This window comes from Rhinopithecus bieti, unplaced genomic scaffold (assembly GCF_001698545.2).
Source record: "Rhinopithecus bieti isolate Rb0 unplaced genomic scaffold, ASM169854v2 scaffold_7438, whole genome shotgun sequence".
Taxonomy (NCBI): domain Eukaryota; kingdom Metazoa; phylum Chordata; class Mammalia; order Primates; family Cercopithecidae; genus Rhinopithecus; species Rhinopithecus bieti.
In genome coordinates this window covers 2,158,263-2,176,143 of record NW_016805589.1, presented here as the reverse complement: position 1 = coordinate 2,176,143, position 17,881 = coordinate 2,158,263, and the positions used below count along the sequence as shown (strand labels likewise).

At 40.4% G+C, this 17,881-nt stretch overlaps 1 long non-coding RNA gene across 1 annotated transcript; it reads right to left on the bottom strand.

Moving 5' to 3' along the window:
- Window positions 1-1,079: 1,079 nt before the first annotated feature.
- Window positions 1,080-16,524, bottom strand: LOC108530164 (uncharacterized). The gene is made up of 4 exons (XR_001885770.1): window positions 16,408-16,524; window positions 5,227-5,323; window positions 4,137-4,244; window positions 1,080-2,984 (listed from the first exon to the last, which is right to left on the bottom strand). It is a non-coding gene; the product is annotated as an uncharacterized LOC108530164 (long non-coding RNA).
- Between the last annotated feature and the right edge of the window lie 1,357 nt (window positions 16,525-17,881).

Here is a 17,881-nt window from a genome sequence, read left to right as displayed (position 1 = left end):
GGAGGCAGAGCTTACAGTGAGCCGAGATCGTGCCACTGCACTCCAGCCTGGGCGACAAAGTGAGACTCAGTCTCAAAAAAAAGCTACTAGCTGTTACATTCTCAAACTAAAGCATTCTATCGCTATAAAAACTAAACATTTAAAGATTGTTTTGCCTGAAAAGTAACAATGTGAACTACTCAACTACTCCTGTGCTTCCCAAAGCTGGTCTGATGATACAGGCCAGTCTATAACGTCTTCTTTGATCCAAAATGAAATGAGAAAAGCAATGACCATGTAAAGTTTTTCATGAAGTTTAATATATTTCATTTTAAAAGTGTTTTGAGATTATATTCTTCCTACAAATTTGGCATTAATATACTTTTTTGTATTAACATACTCCTTTTATAAATAAAATAATGAGTGAAAATAGTAGCTGTGTTTTTAAAAAATACCCATTGGGGCCAGGCAGGTGGCTCACACCTGTAATCCCAGCACTTTGGGAAACTGAGGTAGGCAGATCACCTGAGGTCAGGAGTTTCAGACCAGACCCGTCTCTACTAAAAATACAAAAAAAAAAAAAAAAAAAAATTAGTGCGTGGTCACAGGTGCCTGTAATCCCAGCTACTCTGGAAGCTGAGACCGGAATATTGCTCAAACCTGGGAAGCAGAGGTTGCAGTGAGCCAAGATCGCGCCATTGCACTCCACCCTAGGTGACGGAGCAAGACTCCATCTCAAACAAAAAAAACAAAGAAACCCCACTGGCAAAATTAATATTTGGAAGTTCTATGTCCCTCCACATTTGTTTGTTGTTTATTTTTTATTCCAAAGTTTAGAAACCGCTTCTTAAGCCCAAGGCAGTCCTGTGTCTAGTTTGCCATGTTCCCTGTGACTTGCAGAGTGCCTAGCAATAGTAAGCAATCAGTATAGTTGGTCAGCAAACTTTTTCTATAACAAACTTTTAGGCTTTGTAGGCCATACAGTCTTGGTTGCACCTACTCAACTCTGCTATTGAGGCAGAAAACCAGCCAAAAACAGTGCATAAAAGAATGAGTGTGGTAGCTATATTCCAGCAAAATTTATAGATGCTGAAATTTGGATTTCATATAATTTTTATGTCACAGAATAGTCTTTTTTTCCTCACCATTTTAAAATGTGATAATCATTCTTAGTTCATGGACCATACGAAAACAGATGGTAGGCTGAAATTGACCTGTAGGCTGTAGTTTGCCCATCATTAGGCCAAATGTAAGAAAGGAGTGAGCAAGTACAGAGAAAGACCAGAAATTCAGAAATTTCAAATGCATAGGTACCAATTCTTCTTGGTACTGAGTGCCCGTGACCTCAGGAAAGCCAATTTAAGGTACCAGCATAGCCAGGTTTTCCAGCTATAAATTAGGGAAAGCAATCCAAATATATTTCTTCAGGTTATCATTGATGAGAGAAATGACAGTGAGAAAACATGTTGCAACTAAGAAGGACCAAATAATACAACCATGACTATAAAAGAAAAAAAACTAATAGATGTATTTGCTAAACTAATTTAAAAGTTTCAATTTTCTGTTTCAAAAAAAAAGAGAGAGAGAGAAAAACAGGACTCCCACTGATTACTGTAGAATTATCTTTGAAATGGGCTATTCATGGAATTACAGAACCAAGGAGCTTTAGGGCTAAGAGAGATCATGAAAAACTTCCAGTTTGATCACATTGTTTTAAAGGCAGGGGAAAATACCAGGAAAAAAAGATAGTTCCCCAAAGTCACTTATTTAGAGAATGAGAATAATCTAATAAGATAATACATCTTCTGAAGACTGAATAGGAAATAAAGTCATGTAATAAAAAGATCATGGGGTTTTGAACCCTGGGTTCAAATACTGCCTTCTACAGTTAACGTTTTTGAATTTCAAGCAAGTTACTTAACTGAGTCTCAATATCTTCATCTGTAAATCAAGGACAATAATATTTTATAGAGTTATAGTTAAGAACAAGTGAAGTAATATACACAGTAAATTATTAGGCATATAATTTAAATGTTTAATAAATGAGGATTTATGTTACATGAACTTTTCAAATCTCAAAATTTACCACAGCTGCTAAAAAAAATTGAAATTACAGTTTCTAAACTGAGCTAAGAAATGAAACCCACATATTTGATGTTCTTACAAAACTAATTTTATCTATATTCATTGAAATACTTCTTGAATTTCTATTTATTTATTTCTGGAAGACAATATAGTGCTGTTTTTAAACTGGAAACCACAAACTAACACACTTTCATTGCAGGATGGAATTTGATTGCATTAAAGCCGATTTGTCACTGAAATACCCCAAAGCTCGTTCATTGTGGAGGAATCCTAGACCCTGTAATCTTTTATTTCGGTTTCTTATCTGACAATAATTTGGTAAATAAAATAAATGTAGTACTTAAAATGCATAGTTTCTGCAGATCATATTGGGCCAAAAAAATACATTAAATGCCCTCATATTGTCACTTTCAAAGTAATGCTAAGAGCAAAATCTTAAACATCACAGACATAGGTTTTAACAACAGCTCTGCCACTTCATGGCTGTGTGACCTTGGATAATTTACTTAGTCTCTCTAAACCTCAGTTTTTTTGAGTGTGAAATGTGGTTAATAATAATAGTATCTACCCCATGGGGCTGTGTGATGATGAGATGATAGGATGCACATAAAATGCTTTACTTTGACCAGTGTCTGCAGTATAGTAAGTGTTCAAAAAAATGTTAGCAAAATTAAATAACATCATATTGTTGGGAGAGGAACTTTGACAAATTCCATTTTCATGATCTTTTGTTTCTTCTGGTGGGTGTTAGATAAAACTTGAAAAGAACTGATTTTCAGAGTAATATTATAAATTATAAATAGTTGCTCATGTGAAGATAGAATCGGAGGCAGATTTCTTCCATTGTTCTATTAAGTGAGGAGGAAACCAATAACCTTGAGGGTTTCTAGGAACTGGGAACACAGGCTTGACTCAGGATTCTAAAAAAGGAACAGATGAGCTGGTTACTTTGGAGACAGCAGAATCTAGCCCTTCAGAGATACTTCCCTGCCCTCCCAATTGAAAGTAATTCCCTCTTACTTCACTAAAATATAAGTTCCCTGTTGGCAAAGCTCATGTTGGGTCTATCTGCTTCATGGCTCTATCATCAGCTTCTAGAACAGTGCCTGCACATTGCAAATTCCCAGTAACTACACAGCAAAGGAATAAATGAGTGATTTTATGAGTGGACAATGCTGGTATATGCTCAGTGCTTCAAATTCTCCTTAGAACTGTAAACAAAAGGTGAACTGATCTTATAGCTGTCATAAGAGGAAAAGAGAAATATGAACTCATAACCACACAGGTCCAGTACTGAAGTCTTGGACCACATGGACTCAGAGTTTCTAGGGGAAGGAACAAAGGGAATATATGGCAGTTGGGTAACCCCAGGCCAAAAAGAATAAAGAAAAAACATCTTTACAGACACATAGATGTGGAAGTACACCATCCACTGAGACCTGGGGTAAATGGGAACTTGGTGGGTTGTTTCTTATTTCAGGCATAACAATCTTTCTTCACTTGGCCTCTGGGTCTCCACCCACTCACTTTCTCTTGGGTCTCCTTCTATCTCACTGATCCCTCTTTCTCAGTTTCCTTTTCTGATTCTTCCTCATTTTCCCAATCTCTAAATGTTAGAATACTCCAGGCCAGTTCTCAAATCTCTATCCAAACACACCTCCTAGGTGACCCCAACTTTGAATACTCCATAGCTTTGAACACTGTCAGCACACTAACAACTTCCAACATCTAGCCCAGCTTTGACCTCGCTCCTGAACTCAAACAGGTGTACACAATTGACTGCTCAACACTCTACTTGTATATCTGAATAGGCATCTCAAATTTAAAGAGAGACCAGAATTAACATCTCTCCCTCTCACCTCTGAAATCTGGATTTTTCTCCCCAAACCCCACTAAATCCATCCTTGTAGTTGTTCAAGACAAAATCTTAGAGCCACCCTTTTCCCCCCTCACAATTCATACCCAGTCATCAGCAAATCTTTTTGACTGAGTCTCCGACAGATATCTATTGCCTGACTACTTTTCCACCTATTCTGCTACCACCCTGGTTCAAGCCACCAAACATTCTTTACCTGGATTATTGCAACAGCCTCCATCTTTTACCTGGATAATTGCAACTGATATTTTGATTTCTGCCCCTGCCACTCCCTGTGGTCAAGCCCAGGCAACTGGCTGTGATCCTTTAGAGTGAACATAGAAGATAGCATATCACTCCTCTGATCACAACCCTCCAGTGGTTTCCATCTTACCCGAGTAAAAACAAAACCACGATCTGACCCACAGATACTCTTCTCAGCTCGTGTCCTGCCCTTCTCCTTCTGCCCACTCTGCCCCAGCTACCTGGCCTTCTTGATATTCTTCAAACAAGGCATACCTACTCTCTTCCCTCAAGGCCTTCACACTTGCTGTTTTCTCTGCCTATAATTCTTTTTTCATAGATATTAACATGACATTCTTTTTCTTCCTTCAAGTGTCTATTGCAATATCATCTTTTCAGATAGGCTTCCCCTACCTTCCCCATCCAAAATAGCACACACACACACACACACACCATTACCCTGTTTTATTTTTCACCACAATCCTTATCATGGTTGTTGGTGATGTATACTTCTTGCATGATTTATGGTTATTTTCTTCACAATAGAATGAAAACCCCATGACAGCAGGGTAAGAGAGTGGGAGTGTGCTCTCTTAGACAGAAAAGTCCTTTGTTCAGTGCTATATCCCCTGGGCCTAGAACAGTGCCTCACACATAACAAGTACTCAAAAAAATTATTGAATGAATTAATGAACAATTTTGTTTTGGTGAAATGTTATGTGTATTCCAATAGGAAAATATAAAGTCAATAACCATTTGCTGAATGCCTTCTGCAGGGTGAATACTGTGCTTGTTCATTTCATACTCAGAATGCAGTACAAAGACTAGTTGACATTCCATATGGATTTAAAATTAATTTAGAAAATATTAGTTTGACAATTCCAGATAAGGCTTAGAAAAACTGAATATAATAAATGGTTTAAACTAGAGAAATAGGATCTTATTTTTTTGTTAGTCATTCTTCTGATTCATTGTGTCAAACTAGTATCTATTTTAGGTTCTGTAGTATTTGTTTTTGGCCTCTAGAATTAATCCTTTGGCCCAGAAAATGCAAATTAGATTACCTCCAAGTTTCTGCTGGCCACCTTCCATCTCAAGCTTAGATAACAATCTCCTTTAGCTTTTAGTATTTTAGGGAGTTTCTTTGTCACATGAAGAGAGCTATGAAGACCAAGAGGAGAGACAGACCTATAATTATGAGAAGAATCATAAGCACTTAAGAAGAAACATAGATCTACAATGATAACTGTTCTTTCACTCCCCAGACATTTACTGAAATCTTACTATGCTTCAGGTGCTGGACTAGGCACTGGGGAGCCAAGGATGAATGAGACATGCCCACACCTTCAAGGAACTCACAAGAGAGTCTGAGTGACAGCCAGAGGACCTGAACTTCAGAGTGCAATGAGAGAGGATGCCCAGTGTGCTATGGGAGCCAATGCAAGGGCACTCAGCTCAGCCTGAAGAGTGCCAACAAGGCCTCCTAGAGGAGCTGCACCTCAACTAAAGCTTGGGGAGAGATATATTCCAGACAGAGGGTAGAGCATGCACAAAGCCACAGTGGTATGAATCTGTGTAAGGTGTGCAGAAAACTACAGACATTCGAGGCAGGTCACTCTAGAGGTAAAGCTGGAAGTGGAGCAGAGGGCAGGATCCAGGGAACTTTATTTAGCATATTAAAGAGTATAATAGGCAATGGAGAGCCACTGAAGCAGGGGAATGTGATTGATACATGGATATGCTTGGAGGGAGGGAGACCAGCATTTAAATAAAAGGTGACACAGGTCTGAATTAGGGAAGGAGGAGTGAAGATGGGGGATAAGAGGACAGACTTAGAAATACTGAGTCAAAAATCAGTGGGATTTGATGTTAGGGAGACTAGAGGGAGGAGGCAAGGACAATCCTGAAGTTTTGATCCTGGAGGGTATTACCAAGTATTAATACAAGTACAGATAGAATCAGGAAGGAAGAGGATTTCATTTTTAGGTATGTTAAACTTGAATCACTAGGGAGAAGCATTCTATTTATCCATTCAAGAACATTCAAGAACTACCTATAAAGGAACTCTACATGAATTTCCAAGTGTGAATTTGGAGAGAGAATCTAGACTTCAGAGAGTTGGGTATGATTAGCACACAGATATTCAGGAGTTAACCTATGAGGATGGTTGGCCCAGTACCTGGGACAAAGGAGGCTCTCAGTGGGTGCCTGTTGAAAAGAGTAAAGGAAGAGTTACTCTGCAAGAGTATATAAAAAGAGAAGAGCTGGAAACCAAAGATGAAACTCCAGAAACACAATGCTTCAGGGGTGGGTAAGGGAGGCAGAAAGGAAGTGGTCAGAAAGGTGGTGTCATGGGGATAAAGTGAGATAGGCATAGGAGCCAAGGACACCACCACACTTCGTCAGGTATCATAAGGGCTTGTAAAATTCTGAGCCTTCTCCCATGTTAACATTTCTTCATGAATTAATCCTAAATTGAAAGTTAAGGCCAGGTGCAGTAGCTCATACCTGTAATCCCAGCACTTTGGAGGGCCAGGGCAAGCAGTTTACTTAAGCCCAGGAGTTTGAGACCAGCCTGGGCAACATGGTGAAGCCCTGTCTCTACAAAAAAATACAAAAATTAGCCAGGCATGGTGGAATGTGCCTGTAGTACCAGCTACTCAGGAGACTGAGGTGGGAGGATCACCTAAGCCCAGGGAGGTCAAGGCTGCAGTGAGCCATGATTACATTACTTCTCTCCAGCCTGGGTGACACAGTGAGACCCTATCTCAAAATAAAAATAAAAAATAAAAAAAGAGGCCGGGCGCGGTGGCTCATGCCTGTAATCCCAGCACTTTGGGAGGCCGAGGCGGGTGGATCACGAGGTCACGTGTTTGAGACAAGCCTGGCCAATATGGTGAAACCCCGTCTCTACTAAAAATACAAAAATTAGCCAGGCGTGGTGGCGCACACCTGTAGTCCCAGCTGCTCAGGAGGCTGAGGCAGAAGAATTGCTTGAACCCAGGAGGCCGAGGTTGCAGTGAGCCAAGATCATGCCACTGCACTCCAGCCGGGGCAACACAGCAAGACTCTGTCATAAATAAATAAATAAATAAGAGTTAAGTAGGTCTCCAGATGGAAAATATAAACATTTCTTTTTTCTAGAGCTTTTTAATCTTCTAATTCAAGGGTTATTTGAGCAATAGCTGCATTTCTAGTTACCAATTTTAATTCCAAGTTTATGCTGTTATGCATTTTTGTTTTAAATAATTTTGGATACTTTTTTTCCTCATTTATGATGATTATTTTCTATTCTTGGTGTTAACTCCCTAAAGCTAATTTAAACCAGAGCATGCAGCTTTGTCAGTGTAAAAACAACTGAATGTCTAAGATTGGGTTATAACATTTAGAATTACATTCATGTACTTATGAGAGAGATTGTGGCTTCTGGTCAATTCTATGTGAGTGTGATGATTACTGGCTGCAAACATCTATTTTTCATTTGTTTTAATTTGATTTGTTTTTGCTTACCATACCCAATTCTGATATAAACAGTACCAAGTTTTTCTTGAGGAACCACTTCTCTCTGATTCCTAGTCCAAGTGATTTTGGTAAAGCTGAGTCCACTGGGCTTCAGGCAAGGGCATGCAGCCCAGAGATGACCAACGAAACACTGTAAACCCGTGGGCCCAGTAACTGGCTCAGGAATGAGCTTAGGACCCACTCAGAAGAAATGAGATAGAATTCTTGGACTTGTTAGAACAACCAGGCCAAAAGTACTCTTAGCTGAACTTGAAGCTGCATGGATATACACCTAGAGCTGATGTGGACCACTGCTCCCGTAGCACACTGGGCATCATGGGGAAAGACTCAGAATGAAGCGAACACAGAGGAAAGATGAACTGAGAGAGGAAGAAAGAGAGACCAAGTACTGAAGACATTCTTTGAGATCCTGTCTCTGACCATCTCTAAAGCTAGCATCTTGCCATACTCCTCAAATATGTGAGCCTATAAATGCCCTTTTTAAGGGTTGGTCCTTTTTTTTTTTTTTTTTTTTAATAGCTTTTCCACTACTTGCAACCGGTAAGTCCAGGTGATAGACATCATTTGATGTCTATTTTCTCTGCCTCATCTACCAACAGAGACTCAAGTGTCCAAGTTCATGCTTCTTCCCAGCTAGCCTATTGTGCCTTCCACACTGTGCTCAACATTTTCAGGTCCCCCTTGTTATTTTCTGTATCAGGCCCACTCTCCACTACTTTGTGATCTGTGTCAGTGCTCGATTCCTAAGCTGAATTCACTGAACTCACAGCCTAAACTGTGGACCTCACTGCTTCCCATGGACACTTCCTGTTTATTATATTCACCTAGAACAGGCTCTTTCTCCTTTGCCAATCTGTTTGTTTTAGTAAGTAGAGGCAGGACTGGCTGGAAGCCACTTCTGTCCCCAGGCTTAGAAAGCCCAGTGCTAAATTGTTGGGCCTGGCTGCCACCCAGCAGCACCGGTACATTCTGTTCAAGCTCAAGCTCTCAGTCCCGAATGTTGTACTTGCTGCTGCTTTTCCTCCCTGCCTCCCAGGACAGGTTTAGCCTGATGTTATTCCCAATTCTGTCATCTCTGTTGTTGCCATGCCACCCAGGACCTTTGTTATTTCCCCTGCAGGGATCTTGGGAATTTCTGTGAAATCATACCTTAGTGGTCTAGAGTAATCTAGCTTCCAAACACGATTTCACAACCACTGCAGTGATATCCTCCCTTCTCAAGTAAGATTGTTTCTCCTTTCCCTGCCTCTGGACAGGCATGATAAGTCATTCATATCTGCCAAGAGAGAAAAATAGCTATCTTCAAAATTATATAAGAGGAGAAGAATTTTTCCTTCAGCTTTCCCTGAAACACACAGAAATAACAGAGGGACAGAAGCTTCTCTGAGTAAAGGTGATGACTTGATCTCCTTCCTCTGCTTTCATTATCTTTCTCATTCAATCAGTATAAATGGAGTAGACTTTTATGTTCTTCTCAAGCCCTGAATTGAATTGTAACCATTATTGATTCAACCAATATTTACTTGAGCATCTATTACATGCCAGGCACTGTGCTAGATAATGGGTTCACAGAAGTAAATAAGACAGACATGATCCCTGCTTCATTTAGATTAGAATCTAGTGAGGGTGGAGAAAAAGCAACAAATATGTAAATAAATAAATGAGCAAAATTTCTGACAGTTAGACACGCTATCAAGAAAATACAAGGAGAGGCCGGGCACAGTGGCTCACGCCTGTAATCCCAGCACTTTGGGAGGCTGGGGTGGGTGGATGACCTGAGGTCAGAAGTTCAAGACCAGCCTGGCCAACATGGTGAAACCCCATCTCTACTAAAAATACAAAAATTAATCAGGCATAGTGGTGGGTGCCTGTAATTCCAGCTAGTCAGGAGGCTGAGGCAGGAGAATCACTTGAACCCAGGAGGCGGAGGTTGCGGTGAACTGTGATCATGCCTCTGCACTCCAGCCTGGACAACAGGGTGGGACTCTGTCTCAAAAAAAAAAGGAAAAGAAAAGAAAATACAAGGAGAGAATGTGTTTCCCAGTAAGGGTACTATTTTAGATATAGTGATCAGAGAAGACTATTCTGAAGAGGTAATATTTGAGATAAAACCCAATGAAGAGAATATGCAAACCACATAGAGACCCACCCAGAAGAGCATTCCGGGAGGCAGCACATGCAAAGGTCCTGAGCCTGAAGCTGGCTTGATATGTTAGAGTAGGGGTTGGTAAAATATAGCCCAAGAAATAACAGAGGGACCTGGCCTGTGCTTTTTTTTCTTTCTTTTTTTTTTTGGACAGCCCACAGCTAAGAATGATTTTACACTTCTAAATGGATGAAAACAAAACAATTTGTGACGTGTGAAAATTATGTGAAATTCAAATTTCAGTGACCATAAAGAAAATTTTTATTGGAATATAACCATACTCATTCATTTATTTATTTTCCATGGCTGGTTTTCATGCCTCATTGGCAGAGTTGAGTGGTTGCAAAAGAGACCATGTGGCCTGTAAAGCCTGAAATATTACTATCTAGCCCTTTGCAGAAAAAGTGTACAGACTCCTGTGTTAGGGGAACAGGAAGAAATATCTTGCCAAGCTTGAGACAACCCTGAGTTCCTTGAATTCCTCAGGAATTCTTGAATTCTTTTGCCTATAAATAACAGAAAACCAGTGTCCAGTTGACTTAAATAGTGTGAAGGATTAAAATAGCCATAAAGTGATAATTTTCCCATCAAGAGGTAAACGATGTCCTCTCCCCTTGAATCTCAATAGACTTTGTGACTGCTTTGACCCATAGAATATGACAGAAGTGATGCTGTGCCAGTCCAGGCTCTGGCCTTAAGAGACTGGAGGCTTGTACTTCCTGTCTCTTAGAATACTCTCTCTGGAAGCCCCTCACCCTGGGGAGGAAGTCTGAGTACCTTGAGATGGCCATGTTGAAGAGGTCATGTGTGTGTGTGTTAAAGGTCCTAGCTGAGCCTACACTTCCAGCCAGCAATGCCAAGGTGCCAAATATGTGAACTCTAAAGACCAGCCCATCAGCCAACTGAATACCACTAAGGGACCTCAGTCAACGATACATGGAATAGAAGAATTACCTAAATAAGTCCTTCCTGGCTTCCTGGCCTACAAAATTGTGAAATTTAATAACATGGATGCTGTTTTAAGCCACTCCATGTTGTGGTAACTGTTTTATAGCAATAGACAACCAGAAGAAACAACACAGAAATCCTATTATCTCACATAATAAGAAGCTCAGAGTACAGCAAGGGCCATCTAGAATACTGCTTTTATTTATGCATATTGCTACTGCTTTTATACAATGTCCTTGGCGCTACTTTTCGCTTTGGTTGGTTTAATTGTTAGACTGATAGCAAGATGACTTCAGTAGTCCTGGGAGTCACATTCAAACCCGACAATGTCCAGAGAGAGAAGACTATTTTTAAGAAAGAGAAAATATAGGCTAATCAAGATCTACCTTGGAATTGGGAATTGGGTCACCTCCCCTGAGTCACTGGGGAAGGGATGGACACCTGATTATAATTTAGGTTCTATTAGAAAGGAAGTAGGTGAGTGGATATTGGGTCAACAATGCACTTGTCCAAAGTATCTTTCTTCCTGCCATCATTCATTCATTCATCTATTCATTCATCCAAAATAGTTTACATTTAATCATATGAATATGCTTTTTGTAACTCAAAAGTAGTCAAATAACCATAATTTCAAAAGGTTAAGCAATGTTTATTAAGCCTGTATGACAGTGGGAGGTATGGAGCTAGATGTTAGGACTATTAACACCTAATTTAATAGCAATTAAAGGTGCTAAGTTCAAGAAAGGGAAAGAACAGGACCAGCTATATAATCTGCAGAACCCAGTGAAAAATGAAAATGGAGGACCCCTGGTTCAAAAAGTATTAAGAATTTCAGGATGGTGACAGCAGAGCATTAAACCAAGCATAGAGTCCTTCTAAGTACAGAATGACTCTACAGGTTGTATGTCCATGAATCTGGCTCTGGGAAAGACCAGATGACCACAGAGAGAACAGGAAGGACCCTAGTTTAGATTGAGTTGGGGGAAGAGGGTGTTAGGAAGGCCTCTCTGCGGAGGTAATATTTAGGCAAGGACCTGAAGGGTGGATAGGAGTACCCAGGTAAAGAGTGGAGGAATGCAGCTTCCTAGAAGAATAGCACTCTCCCTTCTTCTCCATCCTCCAGGTTGGTTAAGAGACTTAGCATTAGCCTGTCTTTATCAGCTGTGATGAAACAAGACAAAGGTAACAGATCCTTTTCCTGTTTGTGCCAGCTCAGGCCTATTTCCCAACCCTTTTTTGTATTCCAGATCTTGGTACTTGGGTACCCTACCCGTATAATCTGATCCTCCCCCTTTAATACTGTAGATAGTCAGGACTACCCTAGAGGGGTCCCAGCCTTGCTCCTTGCTCAGTGCTTAATATGCTCAAGGCTTAATATGCTCAACGGCAGATGCTTTCTAGGAAACAGCCTAACCTGCATGATCCACTTGGTGCAGGCTTGTCACAAACAGGGAAAGACCTCTCCCTGTCCTCACATTCCCTCAAACCCCAAACCATGAAATCAGCTAACACAAATTGGACCTCAAAAAATATTATCCACAAACCCAAACCTTTCCCCTGAAATTACTGCATTCATCCATTTTGCATTGCTATAAAGGAATACCCAAGACTGTGTACTTCATAAAAAAGTTTATTTGGCTCATGGTTCTGCAGGCTGTACAAAAAGCATGGCACCAGCATTTGTTTCTGGTCAGGACTTTAGGAAGATTTTACTCATGGAGGAAGGTGAAAGGAGAGAAGATGAGTCATATGGTGAGAGAGGAAGCAGGCGAGATGGAGGAGAGGTGCCAGGCTTTTTAAACAACCAGCTCTCACATGAACTAATAGAGTGAGAACTCACTCATTACGGTGAGGAGGGCACCAAGCCATTCATGAGGGATTTGCCTCCGTGACCCAAACACTTCCCACTAGGCCCTACCTCCAACATTGGGGGATCACATTTCAACATGAGATTTGGAGGGGACAAATATTCAAACTGTATCATATCTTATCCCATTTTTAATTCTGCAATGTTCTTTTCCTATATCAGATCCTATGGAAATTTGATGATGTAGTGGGCCTCCAAGTTGGTTGTAAGCAGAATCAGACGAGAGGCTTATTTAAAATACAGATGCCCCAGCCCTATGCCAAACCTAGCTTCTCTATTTTTAATAAGCTCCACAGGTAATTCTGATGCACTGCCAAGCCTCTGAACCACTGCTTTAGCAGACTGGACGGAATAAGGAAAATTCCCATTTGGCTGGTGGGGGTCAGAACATTTCCTTTCTGCCACTACCTGTGGCTCCTGGGCAAACCACTTTAATTCAGTTCCTCAGTTGTCCCTTTAAGTAAAGTGATGATTCCTCCATGACATCTCTGCCCTAGAAGCTTGCTGTAGTATGAAAGTACTGATACCTTCCCATGATCTAATCCCACTTCGGGTGGCCGTGCCTCAGTTTCCTTGAGGAACTACCTGCCCCTCTCCCACTGTAGGAAGGCTTTGTAGGACTGTCAGTCAAGGTGCTCTGCTGCCCCTGGCTGCCCCTGGGCCCAAGACCCAGTTTGGCCAACCAGATTTTCTCTCCCAGGAAATTTAATACTGAGAGAGCTGAAGCAGAGACAAAATAAATGAAGTTGATTCATCTGGTGTGGGTGACCCCAAAAATCTGTTACTTTCTGCTTCCTAAGCTGTTGCCCTGGTTCCTGTGCTTTCAGAAACCTGGTTTTGCAGCCTTTCCCTCAGATCTGTAAGCAACCCTGATAACCTTGTAATAAATTATTTCTTTTGCTTAAGTGAGCCAGAGTTAGTTCTGTTGCTTACCACCAAAGAATTCTGATTCTCACAATCAAAATCTTTGATAGAGTGTTGTATATAATAATGATGTCATAGCTTCCATTCTTATAAAGCCATTGTGAATGATTCTCTTGTAGCTAAAGTGACCATTCTATAGGAGGTCAAAAGTTTGTTTTAATAATGACATCTTTGTTCCAGTAATTCTAGACAGTGAAAATTTCTCAATAGGATAAGAGGTTATTCACTGTCCTGCTGAAATATCTTAAGTAGAAACAGGCCTTGGGTAAATACTCTTCCTCTAAACAAAGCTTATTGTTCTGGACCCAGGGAAGGAAAGGACAAGAGAAAAAAGAAAAAGGAAAAAAGTTTGGGCTCAGTTTAAACCAGCTCGCATTCAGCTATATCTGCCCTTTACATACAAATTTAATAAAAAGTTGACTCTTTATGAATTTTTTAAAGGCTGGAAATTGCATCCAAATACACATTTTAAGGGGTGACTATTGCAGAGAAAATAGCTTTAGTGATTGAACCCTTTTCTCTCATCAGCCTCTATTTTATTTCTACACCCATCTGATTGTTACAGTTTTTACCCTTTCTTATTGTTGCTGGAATCCTCAGTATTTCTCATCTTTATTGGCTGTTAACAGTTATGAGCACTTCCTGTGAACCAGGCACGATGATAGATGTTTAACACATATGACCTCATTTAATCCTTACAGTGCCCTTCAAAGCCAGTATTATTATCCCCATTTTACAGAGGGGAAGCTTGAAGCTCAGTGAGGTTAAGTAATAGGGCCAATGTGCAACATGACCAATCACTTATTACCTAGGTGTCCCTATCTGTCCCCAAGTCTTCCTTATACTGTGACCCATTGCCTGAAATTGAAAGTACCTGCTTAGTCCAAGGCATCACTGGAAAGAATATTAAATGTGGCATTGCATCTCAAAAAAAAAAAAAAAAAAAAAAAAATGACAACTGAACTCATTGCCCATGTCACGTTCTATATTCCTGACTAGAGTATAAGCTCTTTGAGAGCAAACACTATGTTTTGTCCACCACAATATTACCAGCACGTGCCTAGCACAGAGGAAGTTCTCAAGAAATGCTTATAGAATCAATGAGTATCCTGTAGGGTCCTCAGAATAAGGGACCATCACAAGGTTAAGAGAAAGTGTCAAGAAATCCCTTTTTGGGAAATAGAAATTCCAGGTTACCCCTAGTGAATTCAACCAACTTTGAAGTTTGGCCAAGCCTTTAAATAGCATTGGATGATTTCAAACGTGGAATCCTGGGCAGCGATTTCCCTTCCTGAAGAGCTGTTGCACCTTCTATGCATAGTCATGCTTTGGCTTGAGTTTATGAGGAACAGAAGTTTCAAAAAAATCTGATTGGGAAGTATAAGCTAAAAGGCTCAAGCACCAGTCATACTTTTCCCAGGGCCAGTAAGCTTTCAGAGAGCTCACATCCAGGCATCAAGCTCTCCATCAAGGACTGGGAACATAACGTTATTTTATCATTTTCAGAGATAATAACCAGAGATAATTTTTGGTTGACATAAGATCCACAACATATCCTTGGGTGAACTCTTTTCATGTCTCAGTTCCTCAAATGGAAAACAGTCAAATAAGCACATATACAGTCAAAATCTCCCTCCAAATCTGTGAGGTTCCCTCAGTGGAGTCAGTCTCATTCATTCACTGCTATTTAGTTCAGAATTTGACCTCTGGATTCAGATAAACCTGAGATTAGGCTTTGACTTTGAAATGTATCAGCCATGTGACCTTGAGCAGAACATGGTAGCTCTCAAAGCCTTAGCAGCCTTGTCTCTTGCTGGGAAGATGGTAAATGATAATGTGTTTAACGTGCTTAAACCAGTGCCAGGCACACGCAAGGCAGTCAGTAAATAGTGACTTATAGTGATATTTCTGCTGGCTTCACTTGCACATTTCATTCAAAACAATTGAAAAGTCCAGTGTGTTCCTGGTGTTTTAACTGGCAGGTGTGATCTGAAGTCATCCTTCAACTAAGTGGATTACTTTATCAACTTCCAAATTGTAAGCAAAATTAATCTGAACTAAGGCAATGAAGTGATACAGACATACAAATGAAACATCTGTGCTGATCTCTGCCTTGAAAAAAGTTTAAGACTTAAATATAAAGCATGAAACAGGTTTGATTTTGAACATAGCAAACAGATGAAATATCACTCCTTTCTTAAAAGAGATTCTTAGCAGGCATTTTAAAATCCCTATCCTGTCTTGTTTTCACTAGATCACTGGTCAGTACACCACAGTTTCAAGCTAGATAATTTCAAAGGTTCAAGACATCAGTTAGATCCCACTGACTACAGGTAGATCTATCTGAATTAGAAAAATTCTAACACTGACGAGAGAACTCTTTCCTAATGTTAGGTGTGGCGAAGGATCTGTTTAAGCTATCGGAATATAGAGTAGCTTATAAGAATTATAATACAATTTTCTTGTCTTTTTTTTTTTTTTTTTTTTTTTTTTTTTTTTTTTTTTTTTCCTTTTGTGGAGAACGGGGTCTCGCTGTATTACCCAGGCAGGTCTCGAACTCCTGGGCTCAAGCTATCCTCCCGCCTCTGCCTCCCTGAGAGCTGGGATTACAAGCGTGAGCCACCGCGCCCGACCTAGAATACAATTTTCTGTTTCCCCCTTCTCTTTGCCAGGGACAGCTGGTATTGATCTGGACATGCAGTGTGAGCAAAATAACTTTATGTCATTGTAAGCCACTGAGGTTTTAGGGCTACTCATTTCTTGCAGCATAGCCTAGCCTTTCCTAACAGATATAGAATAGATATAAATGCAGTTGACATGTATAACAGACATACTCACGGAGCCACACACAGAGTCCTCTCATCTTGGTCTACAATTAATTTCCAGAAGTTAGTGGTTTAGTGGAATAGAGACAAAGCTCAGAACTAGTCAATATCAGAATAGCTTTAACACACTGGCAGAAAGATTCAGAGGCATCTTTTCTATGTCATCATGAGAGTGAGAAGCATGATTCCTAAATCTGTATTCCTGGCTGGAATTCTCATCTGTCAACAGGTGTCATTGTCACCCTGAAGAGAACCAGAGCAGGCTCTCTCTCCCTCATCCTTGCATACTCTCCTGGTGAGTTGTAGAGCTGGGGCCGACCTCAAACTGAGAACTCCTTGGGACATAGCATGAACCCCAGGTAGCCCTCACTCTAGGGAGGTTTGCTTTTTTTTTAAATCTGTATCTCAAGCCTAGAAGAAGCGCTCAAGGTTGATGCCAATCTTTGACACGTCATCTATTCCCAAGCCAGCTTTTCCATGAAGGAATCAGTGATCTTCCAAATATTTTCTTTTCATAGCTGAAATGAATAATAAATATTATTTATTATTTTAGTAAGAAACACATGATCTAAATCCCACTAGTAATAAAGATAATGGCCATTTGTTGAGGGCTTGCTATTTGGCACTATGACATGTACCATTTTATTTAATCCTCACAACAATTTGATTAGGTAATATATTATTAGAGTTCTCCAGAGAAACAGACCCAATAGGATATATATAGAGATATATGAGGACATTTATTATAGAATTGGCTCACGCAATTACGGAGGATGAGAAGTTCTACAGTATGATGTCTGCAAGCTGGAGAACCAGGAAAGCTGGTGCTATAATTCAGTCTGAGTTTAAAGGCCTGAGAAACGGGAGCAGGAGCTCATAGTGTAACTCAGAATCTGAGGCCCAAGGCTAGAGAAGCTGGAGGGTGAAGAGGCTTGCTGGTGTCAGTCTCAGAGACCAAAAGCCTGAGAACCAAGAGCATTAATGTCCAAGAGCAGGAGAAGATGGATGTCCCAGTTTCAGCAGAGAGCAAATTCACCCTTCCTCTGCCCTGTCATTCTATTCAGATTGGACGATGCCTACGCACATCAATGAGGGTGAATCTTCTTTCCTCAGTCTACTGATGTAAATGATGATCTCTTCCAGAAATATCCTCACAGACACACCCAGAAATAATGTTCTGCCAGCTATTGGGCATGCCTTAGCCCAGTCAAGTGGATAGATACATCATCAGTAGGTACTGTAATTTCCTTTTTTACAGATCAAAAAACCAAACCTTAAAGTGGTCAAGTAACTTGCTTAAGGTCAACCAGCCTAGAAACGGGAAAATTATGCAAACTCAAAAACTGTTCTTTGCAAGGAGGCCCACTTTACTCCCCCTCCTGGCCATAGTATTATATCTCAAGCTCCACACCCAAGATATAAACCCTGGAGTTTTCCTTGTCTTCATTCTGTTGCCAGTGACTTGATTACATCATTTCTGGTCTGAC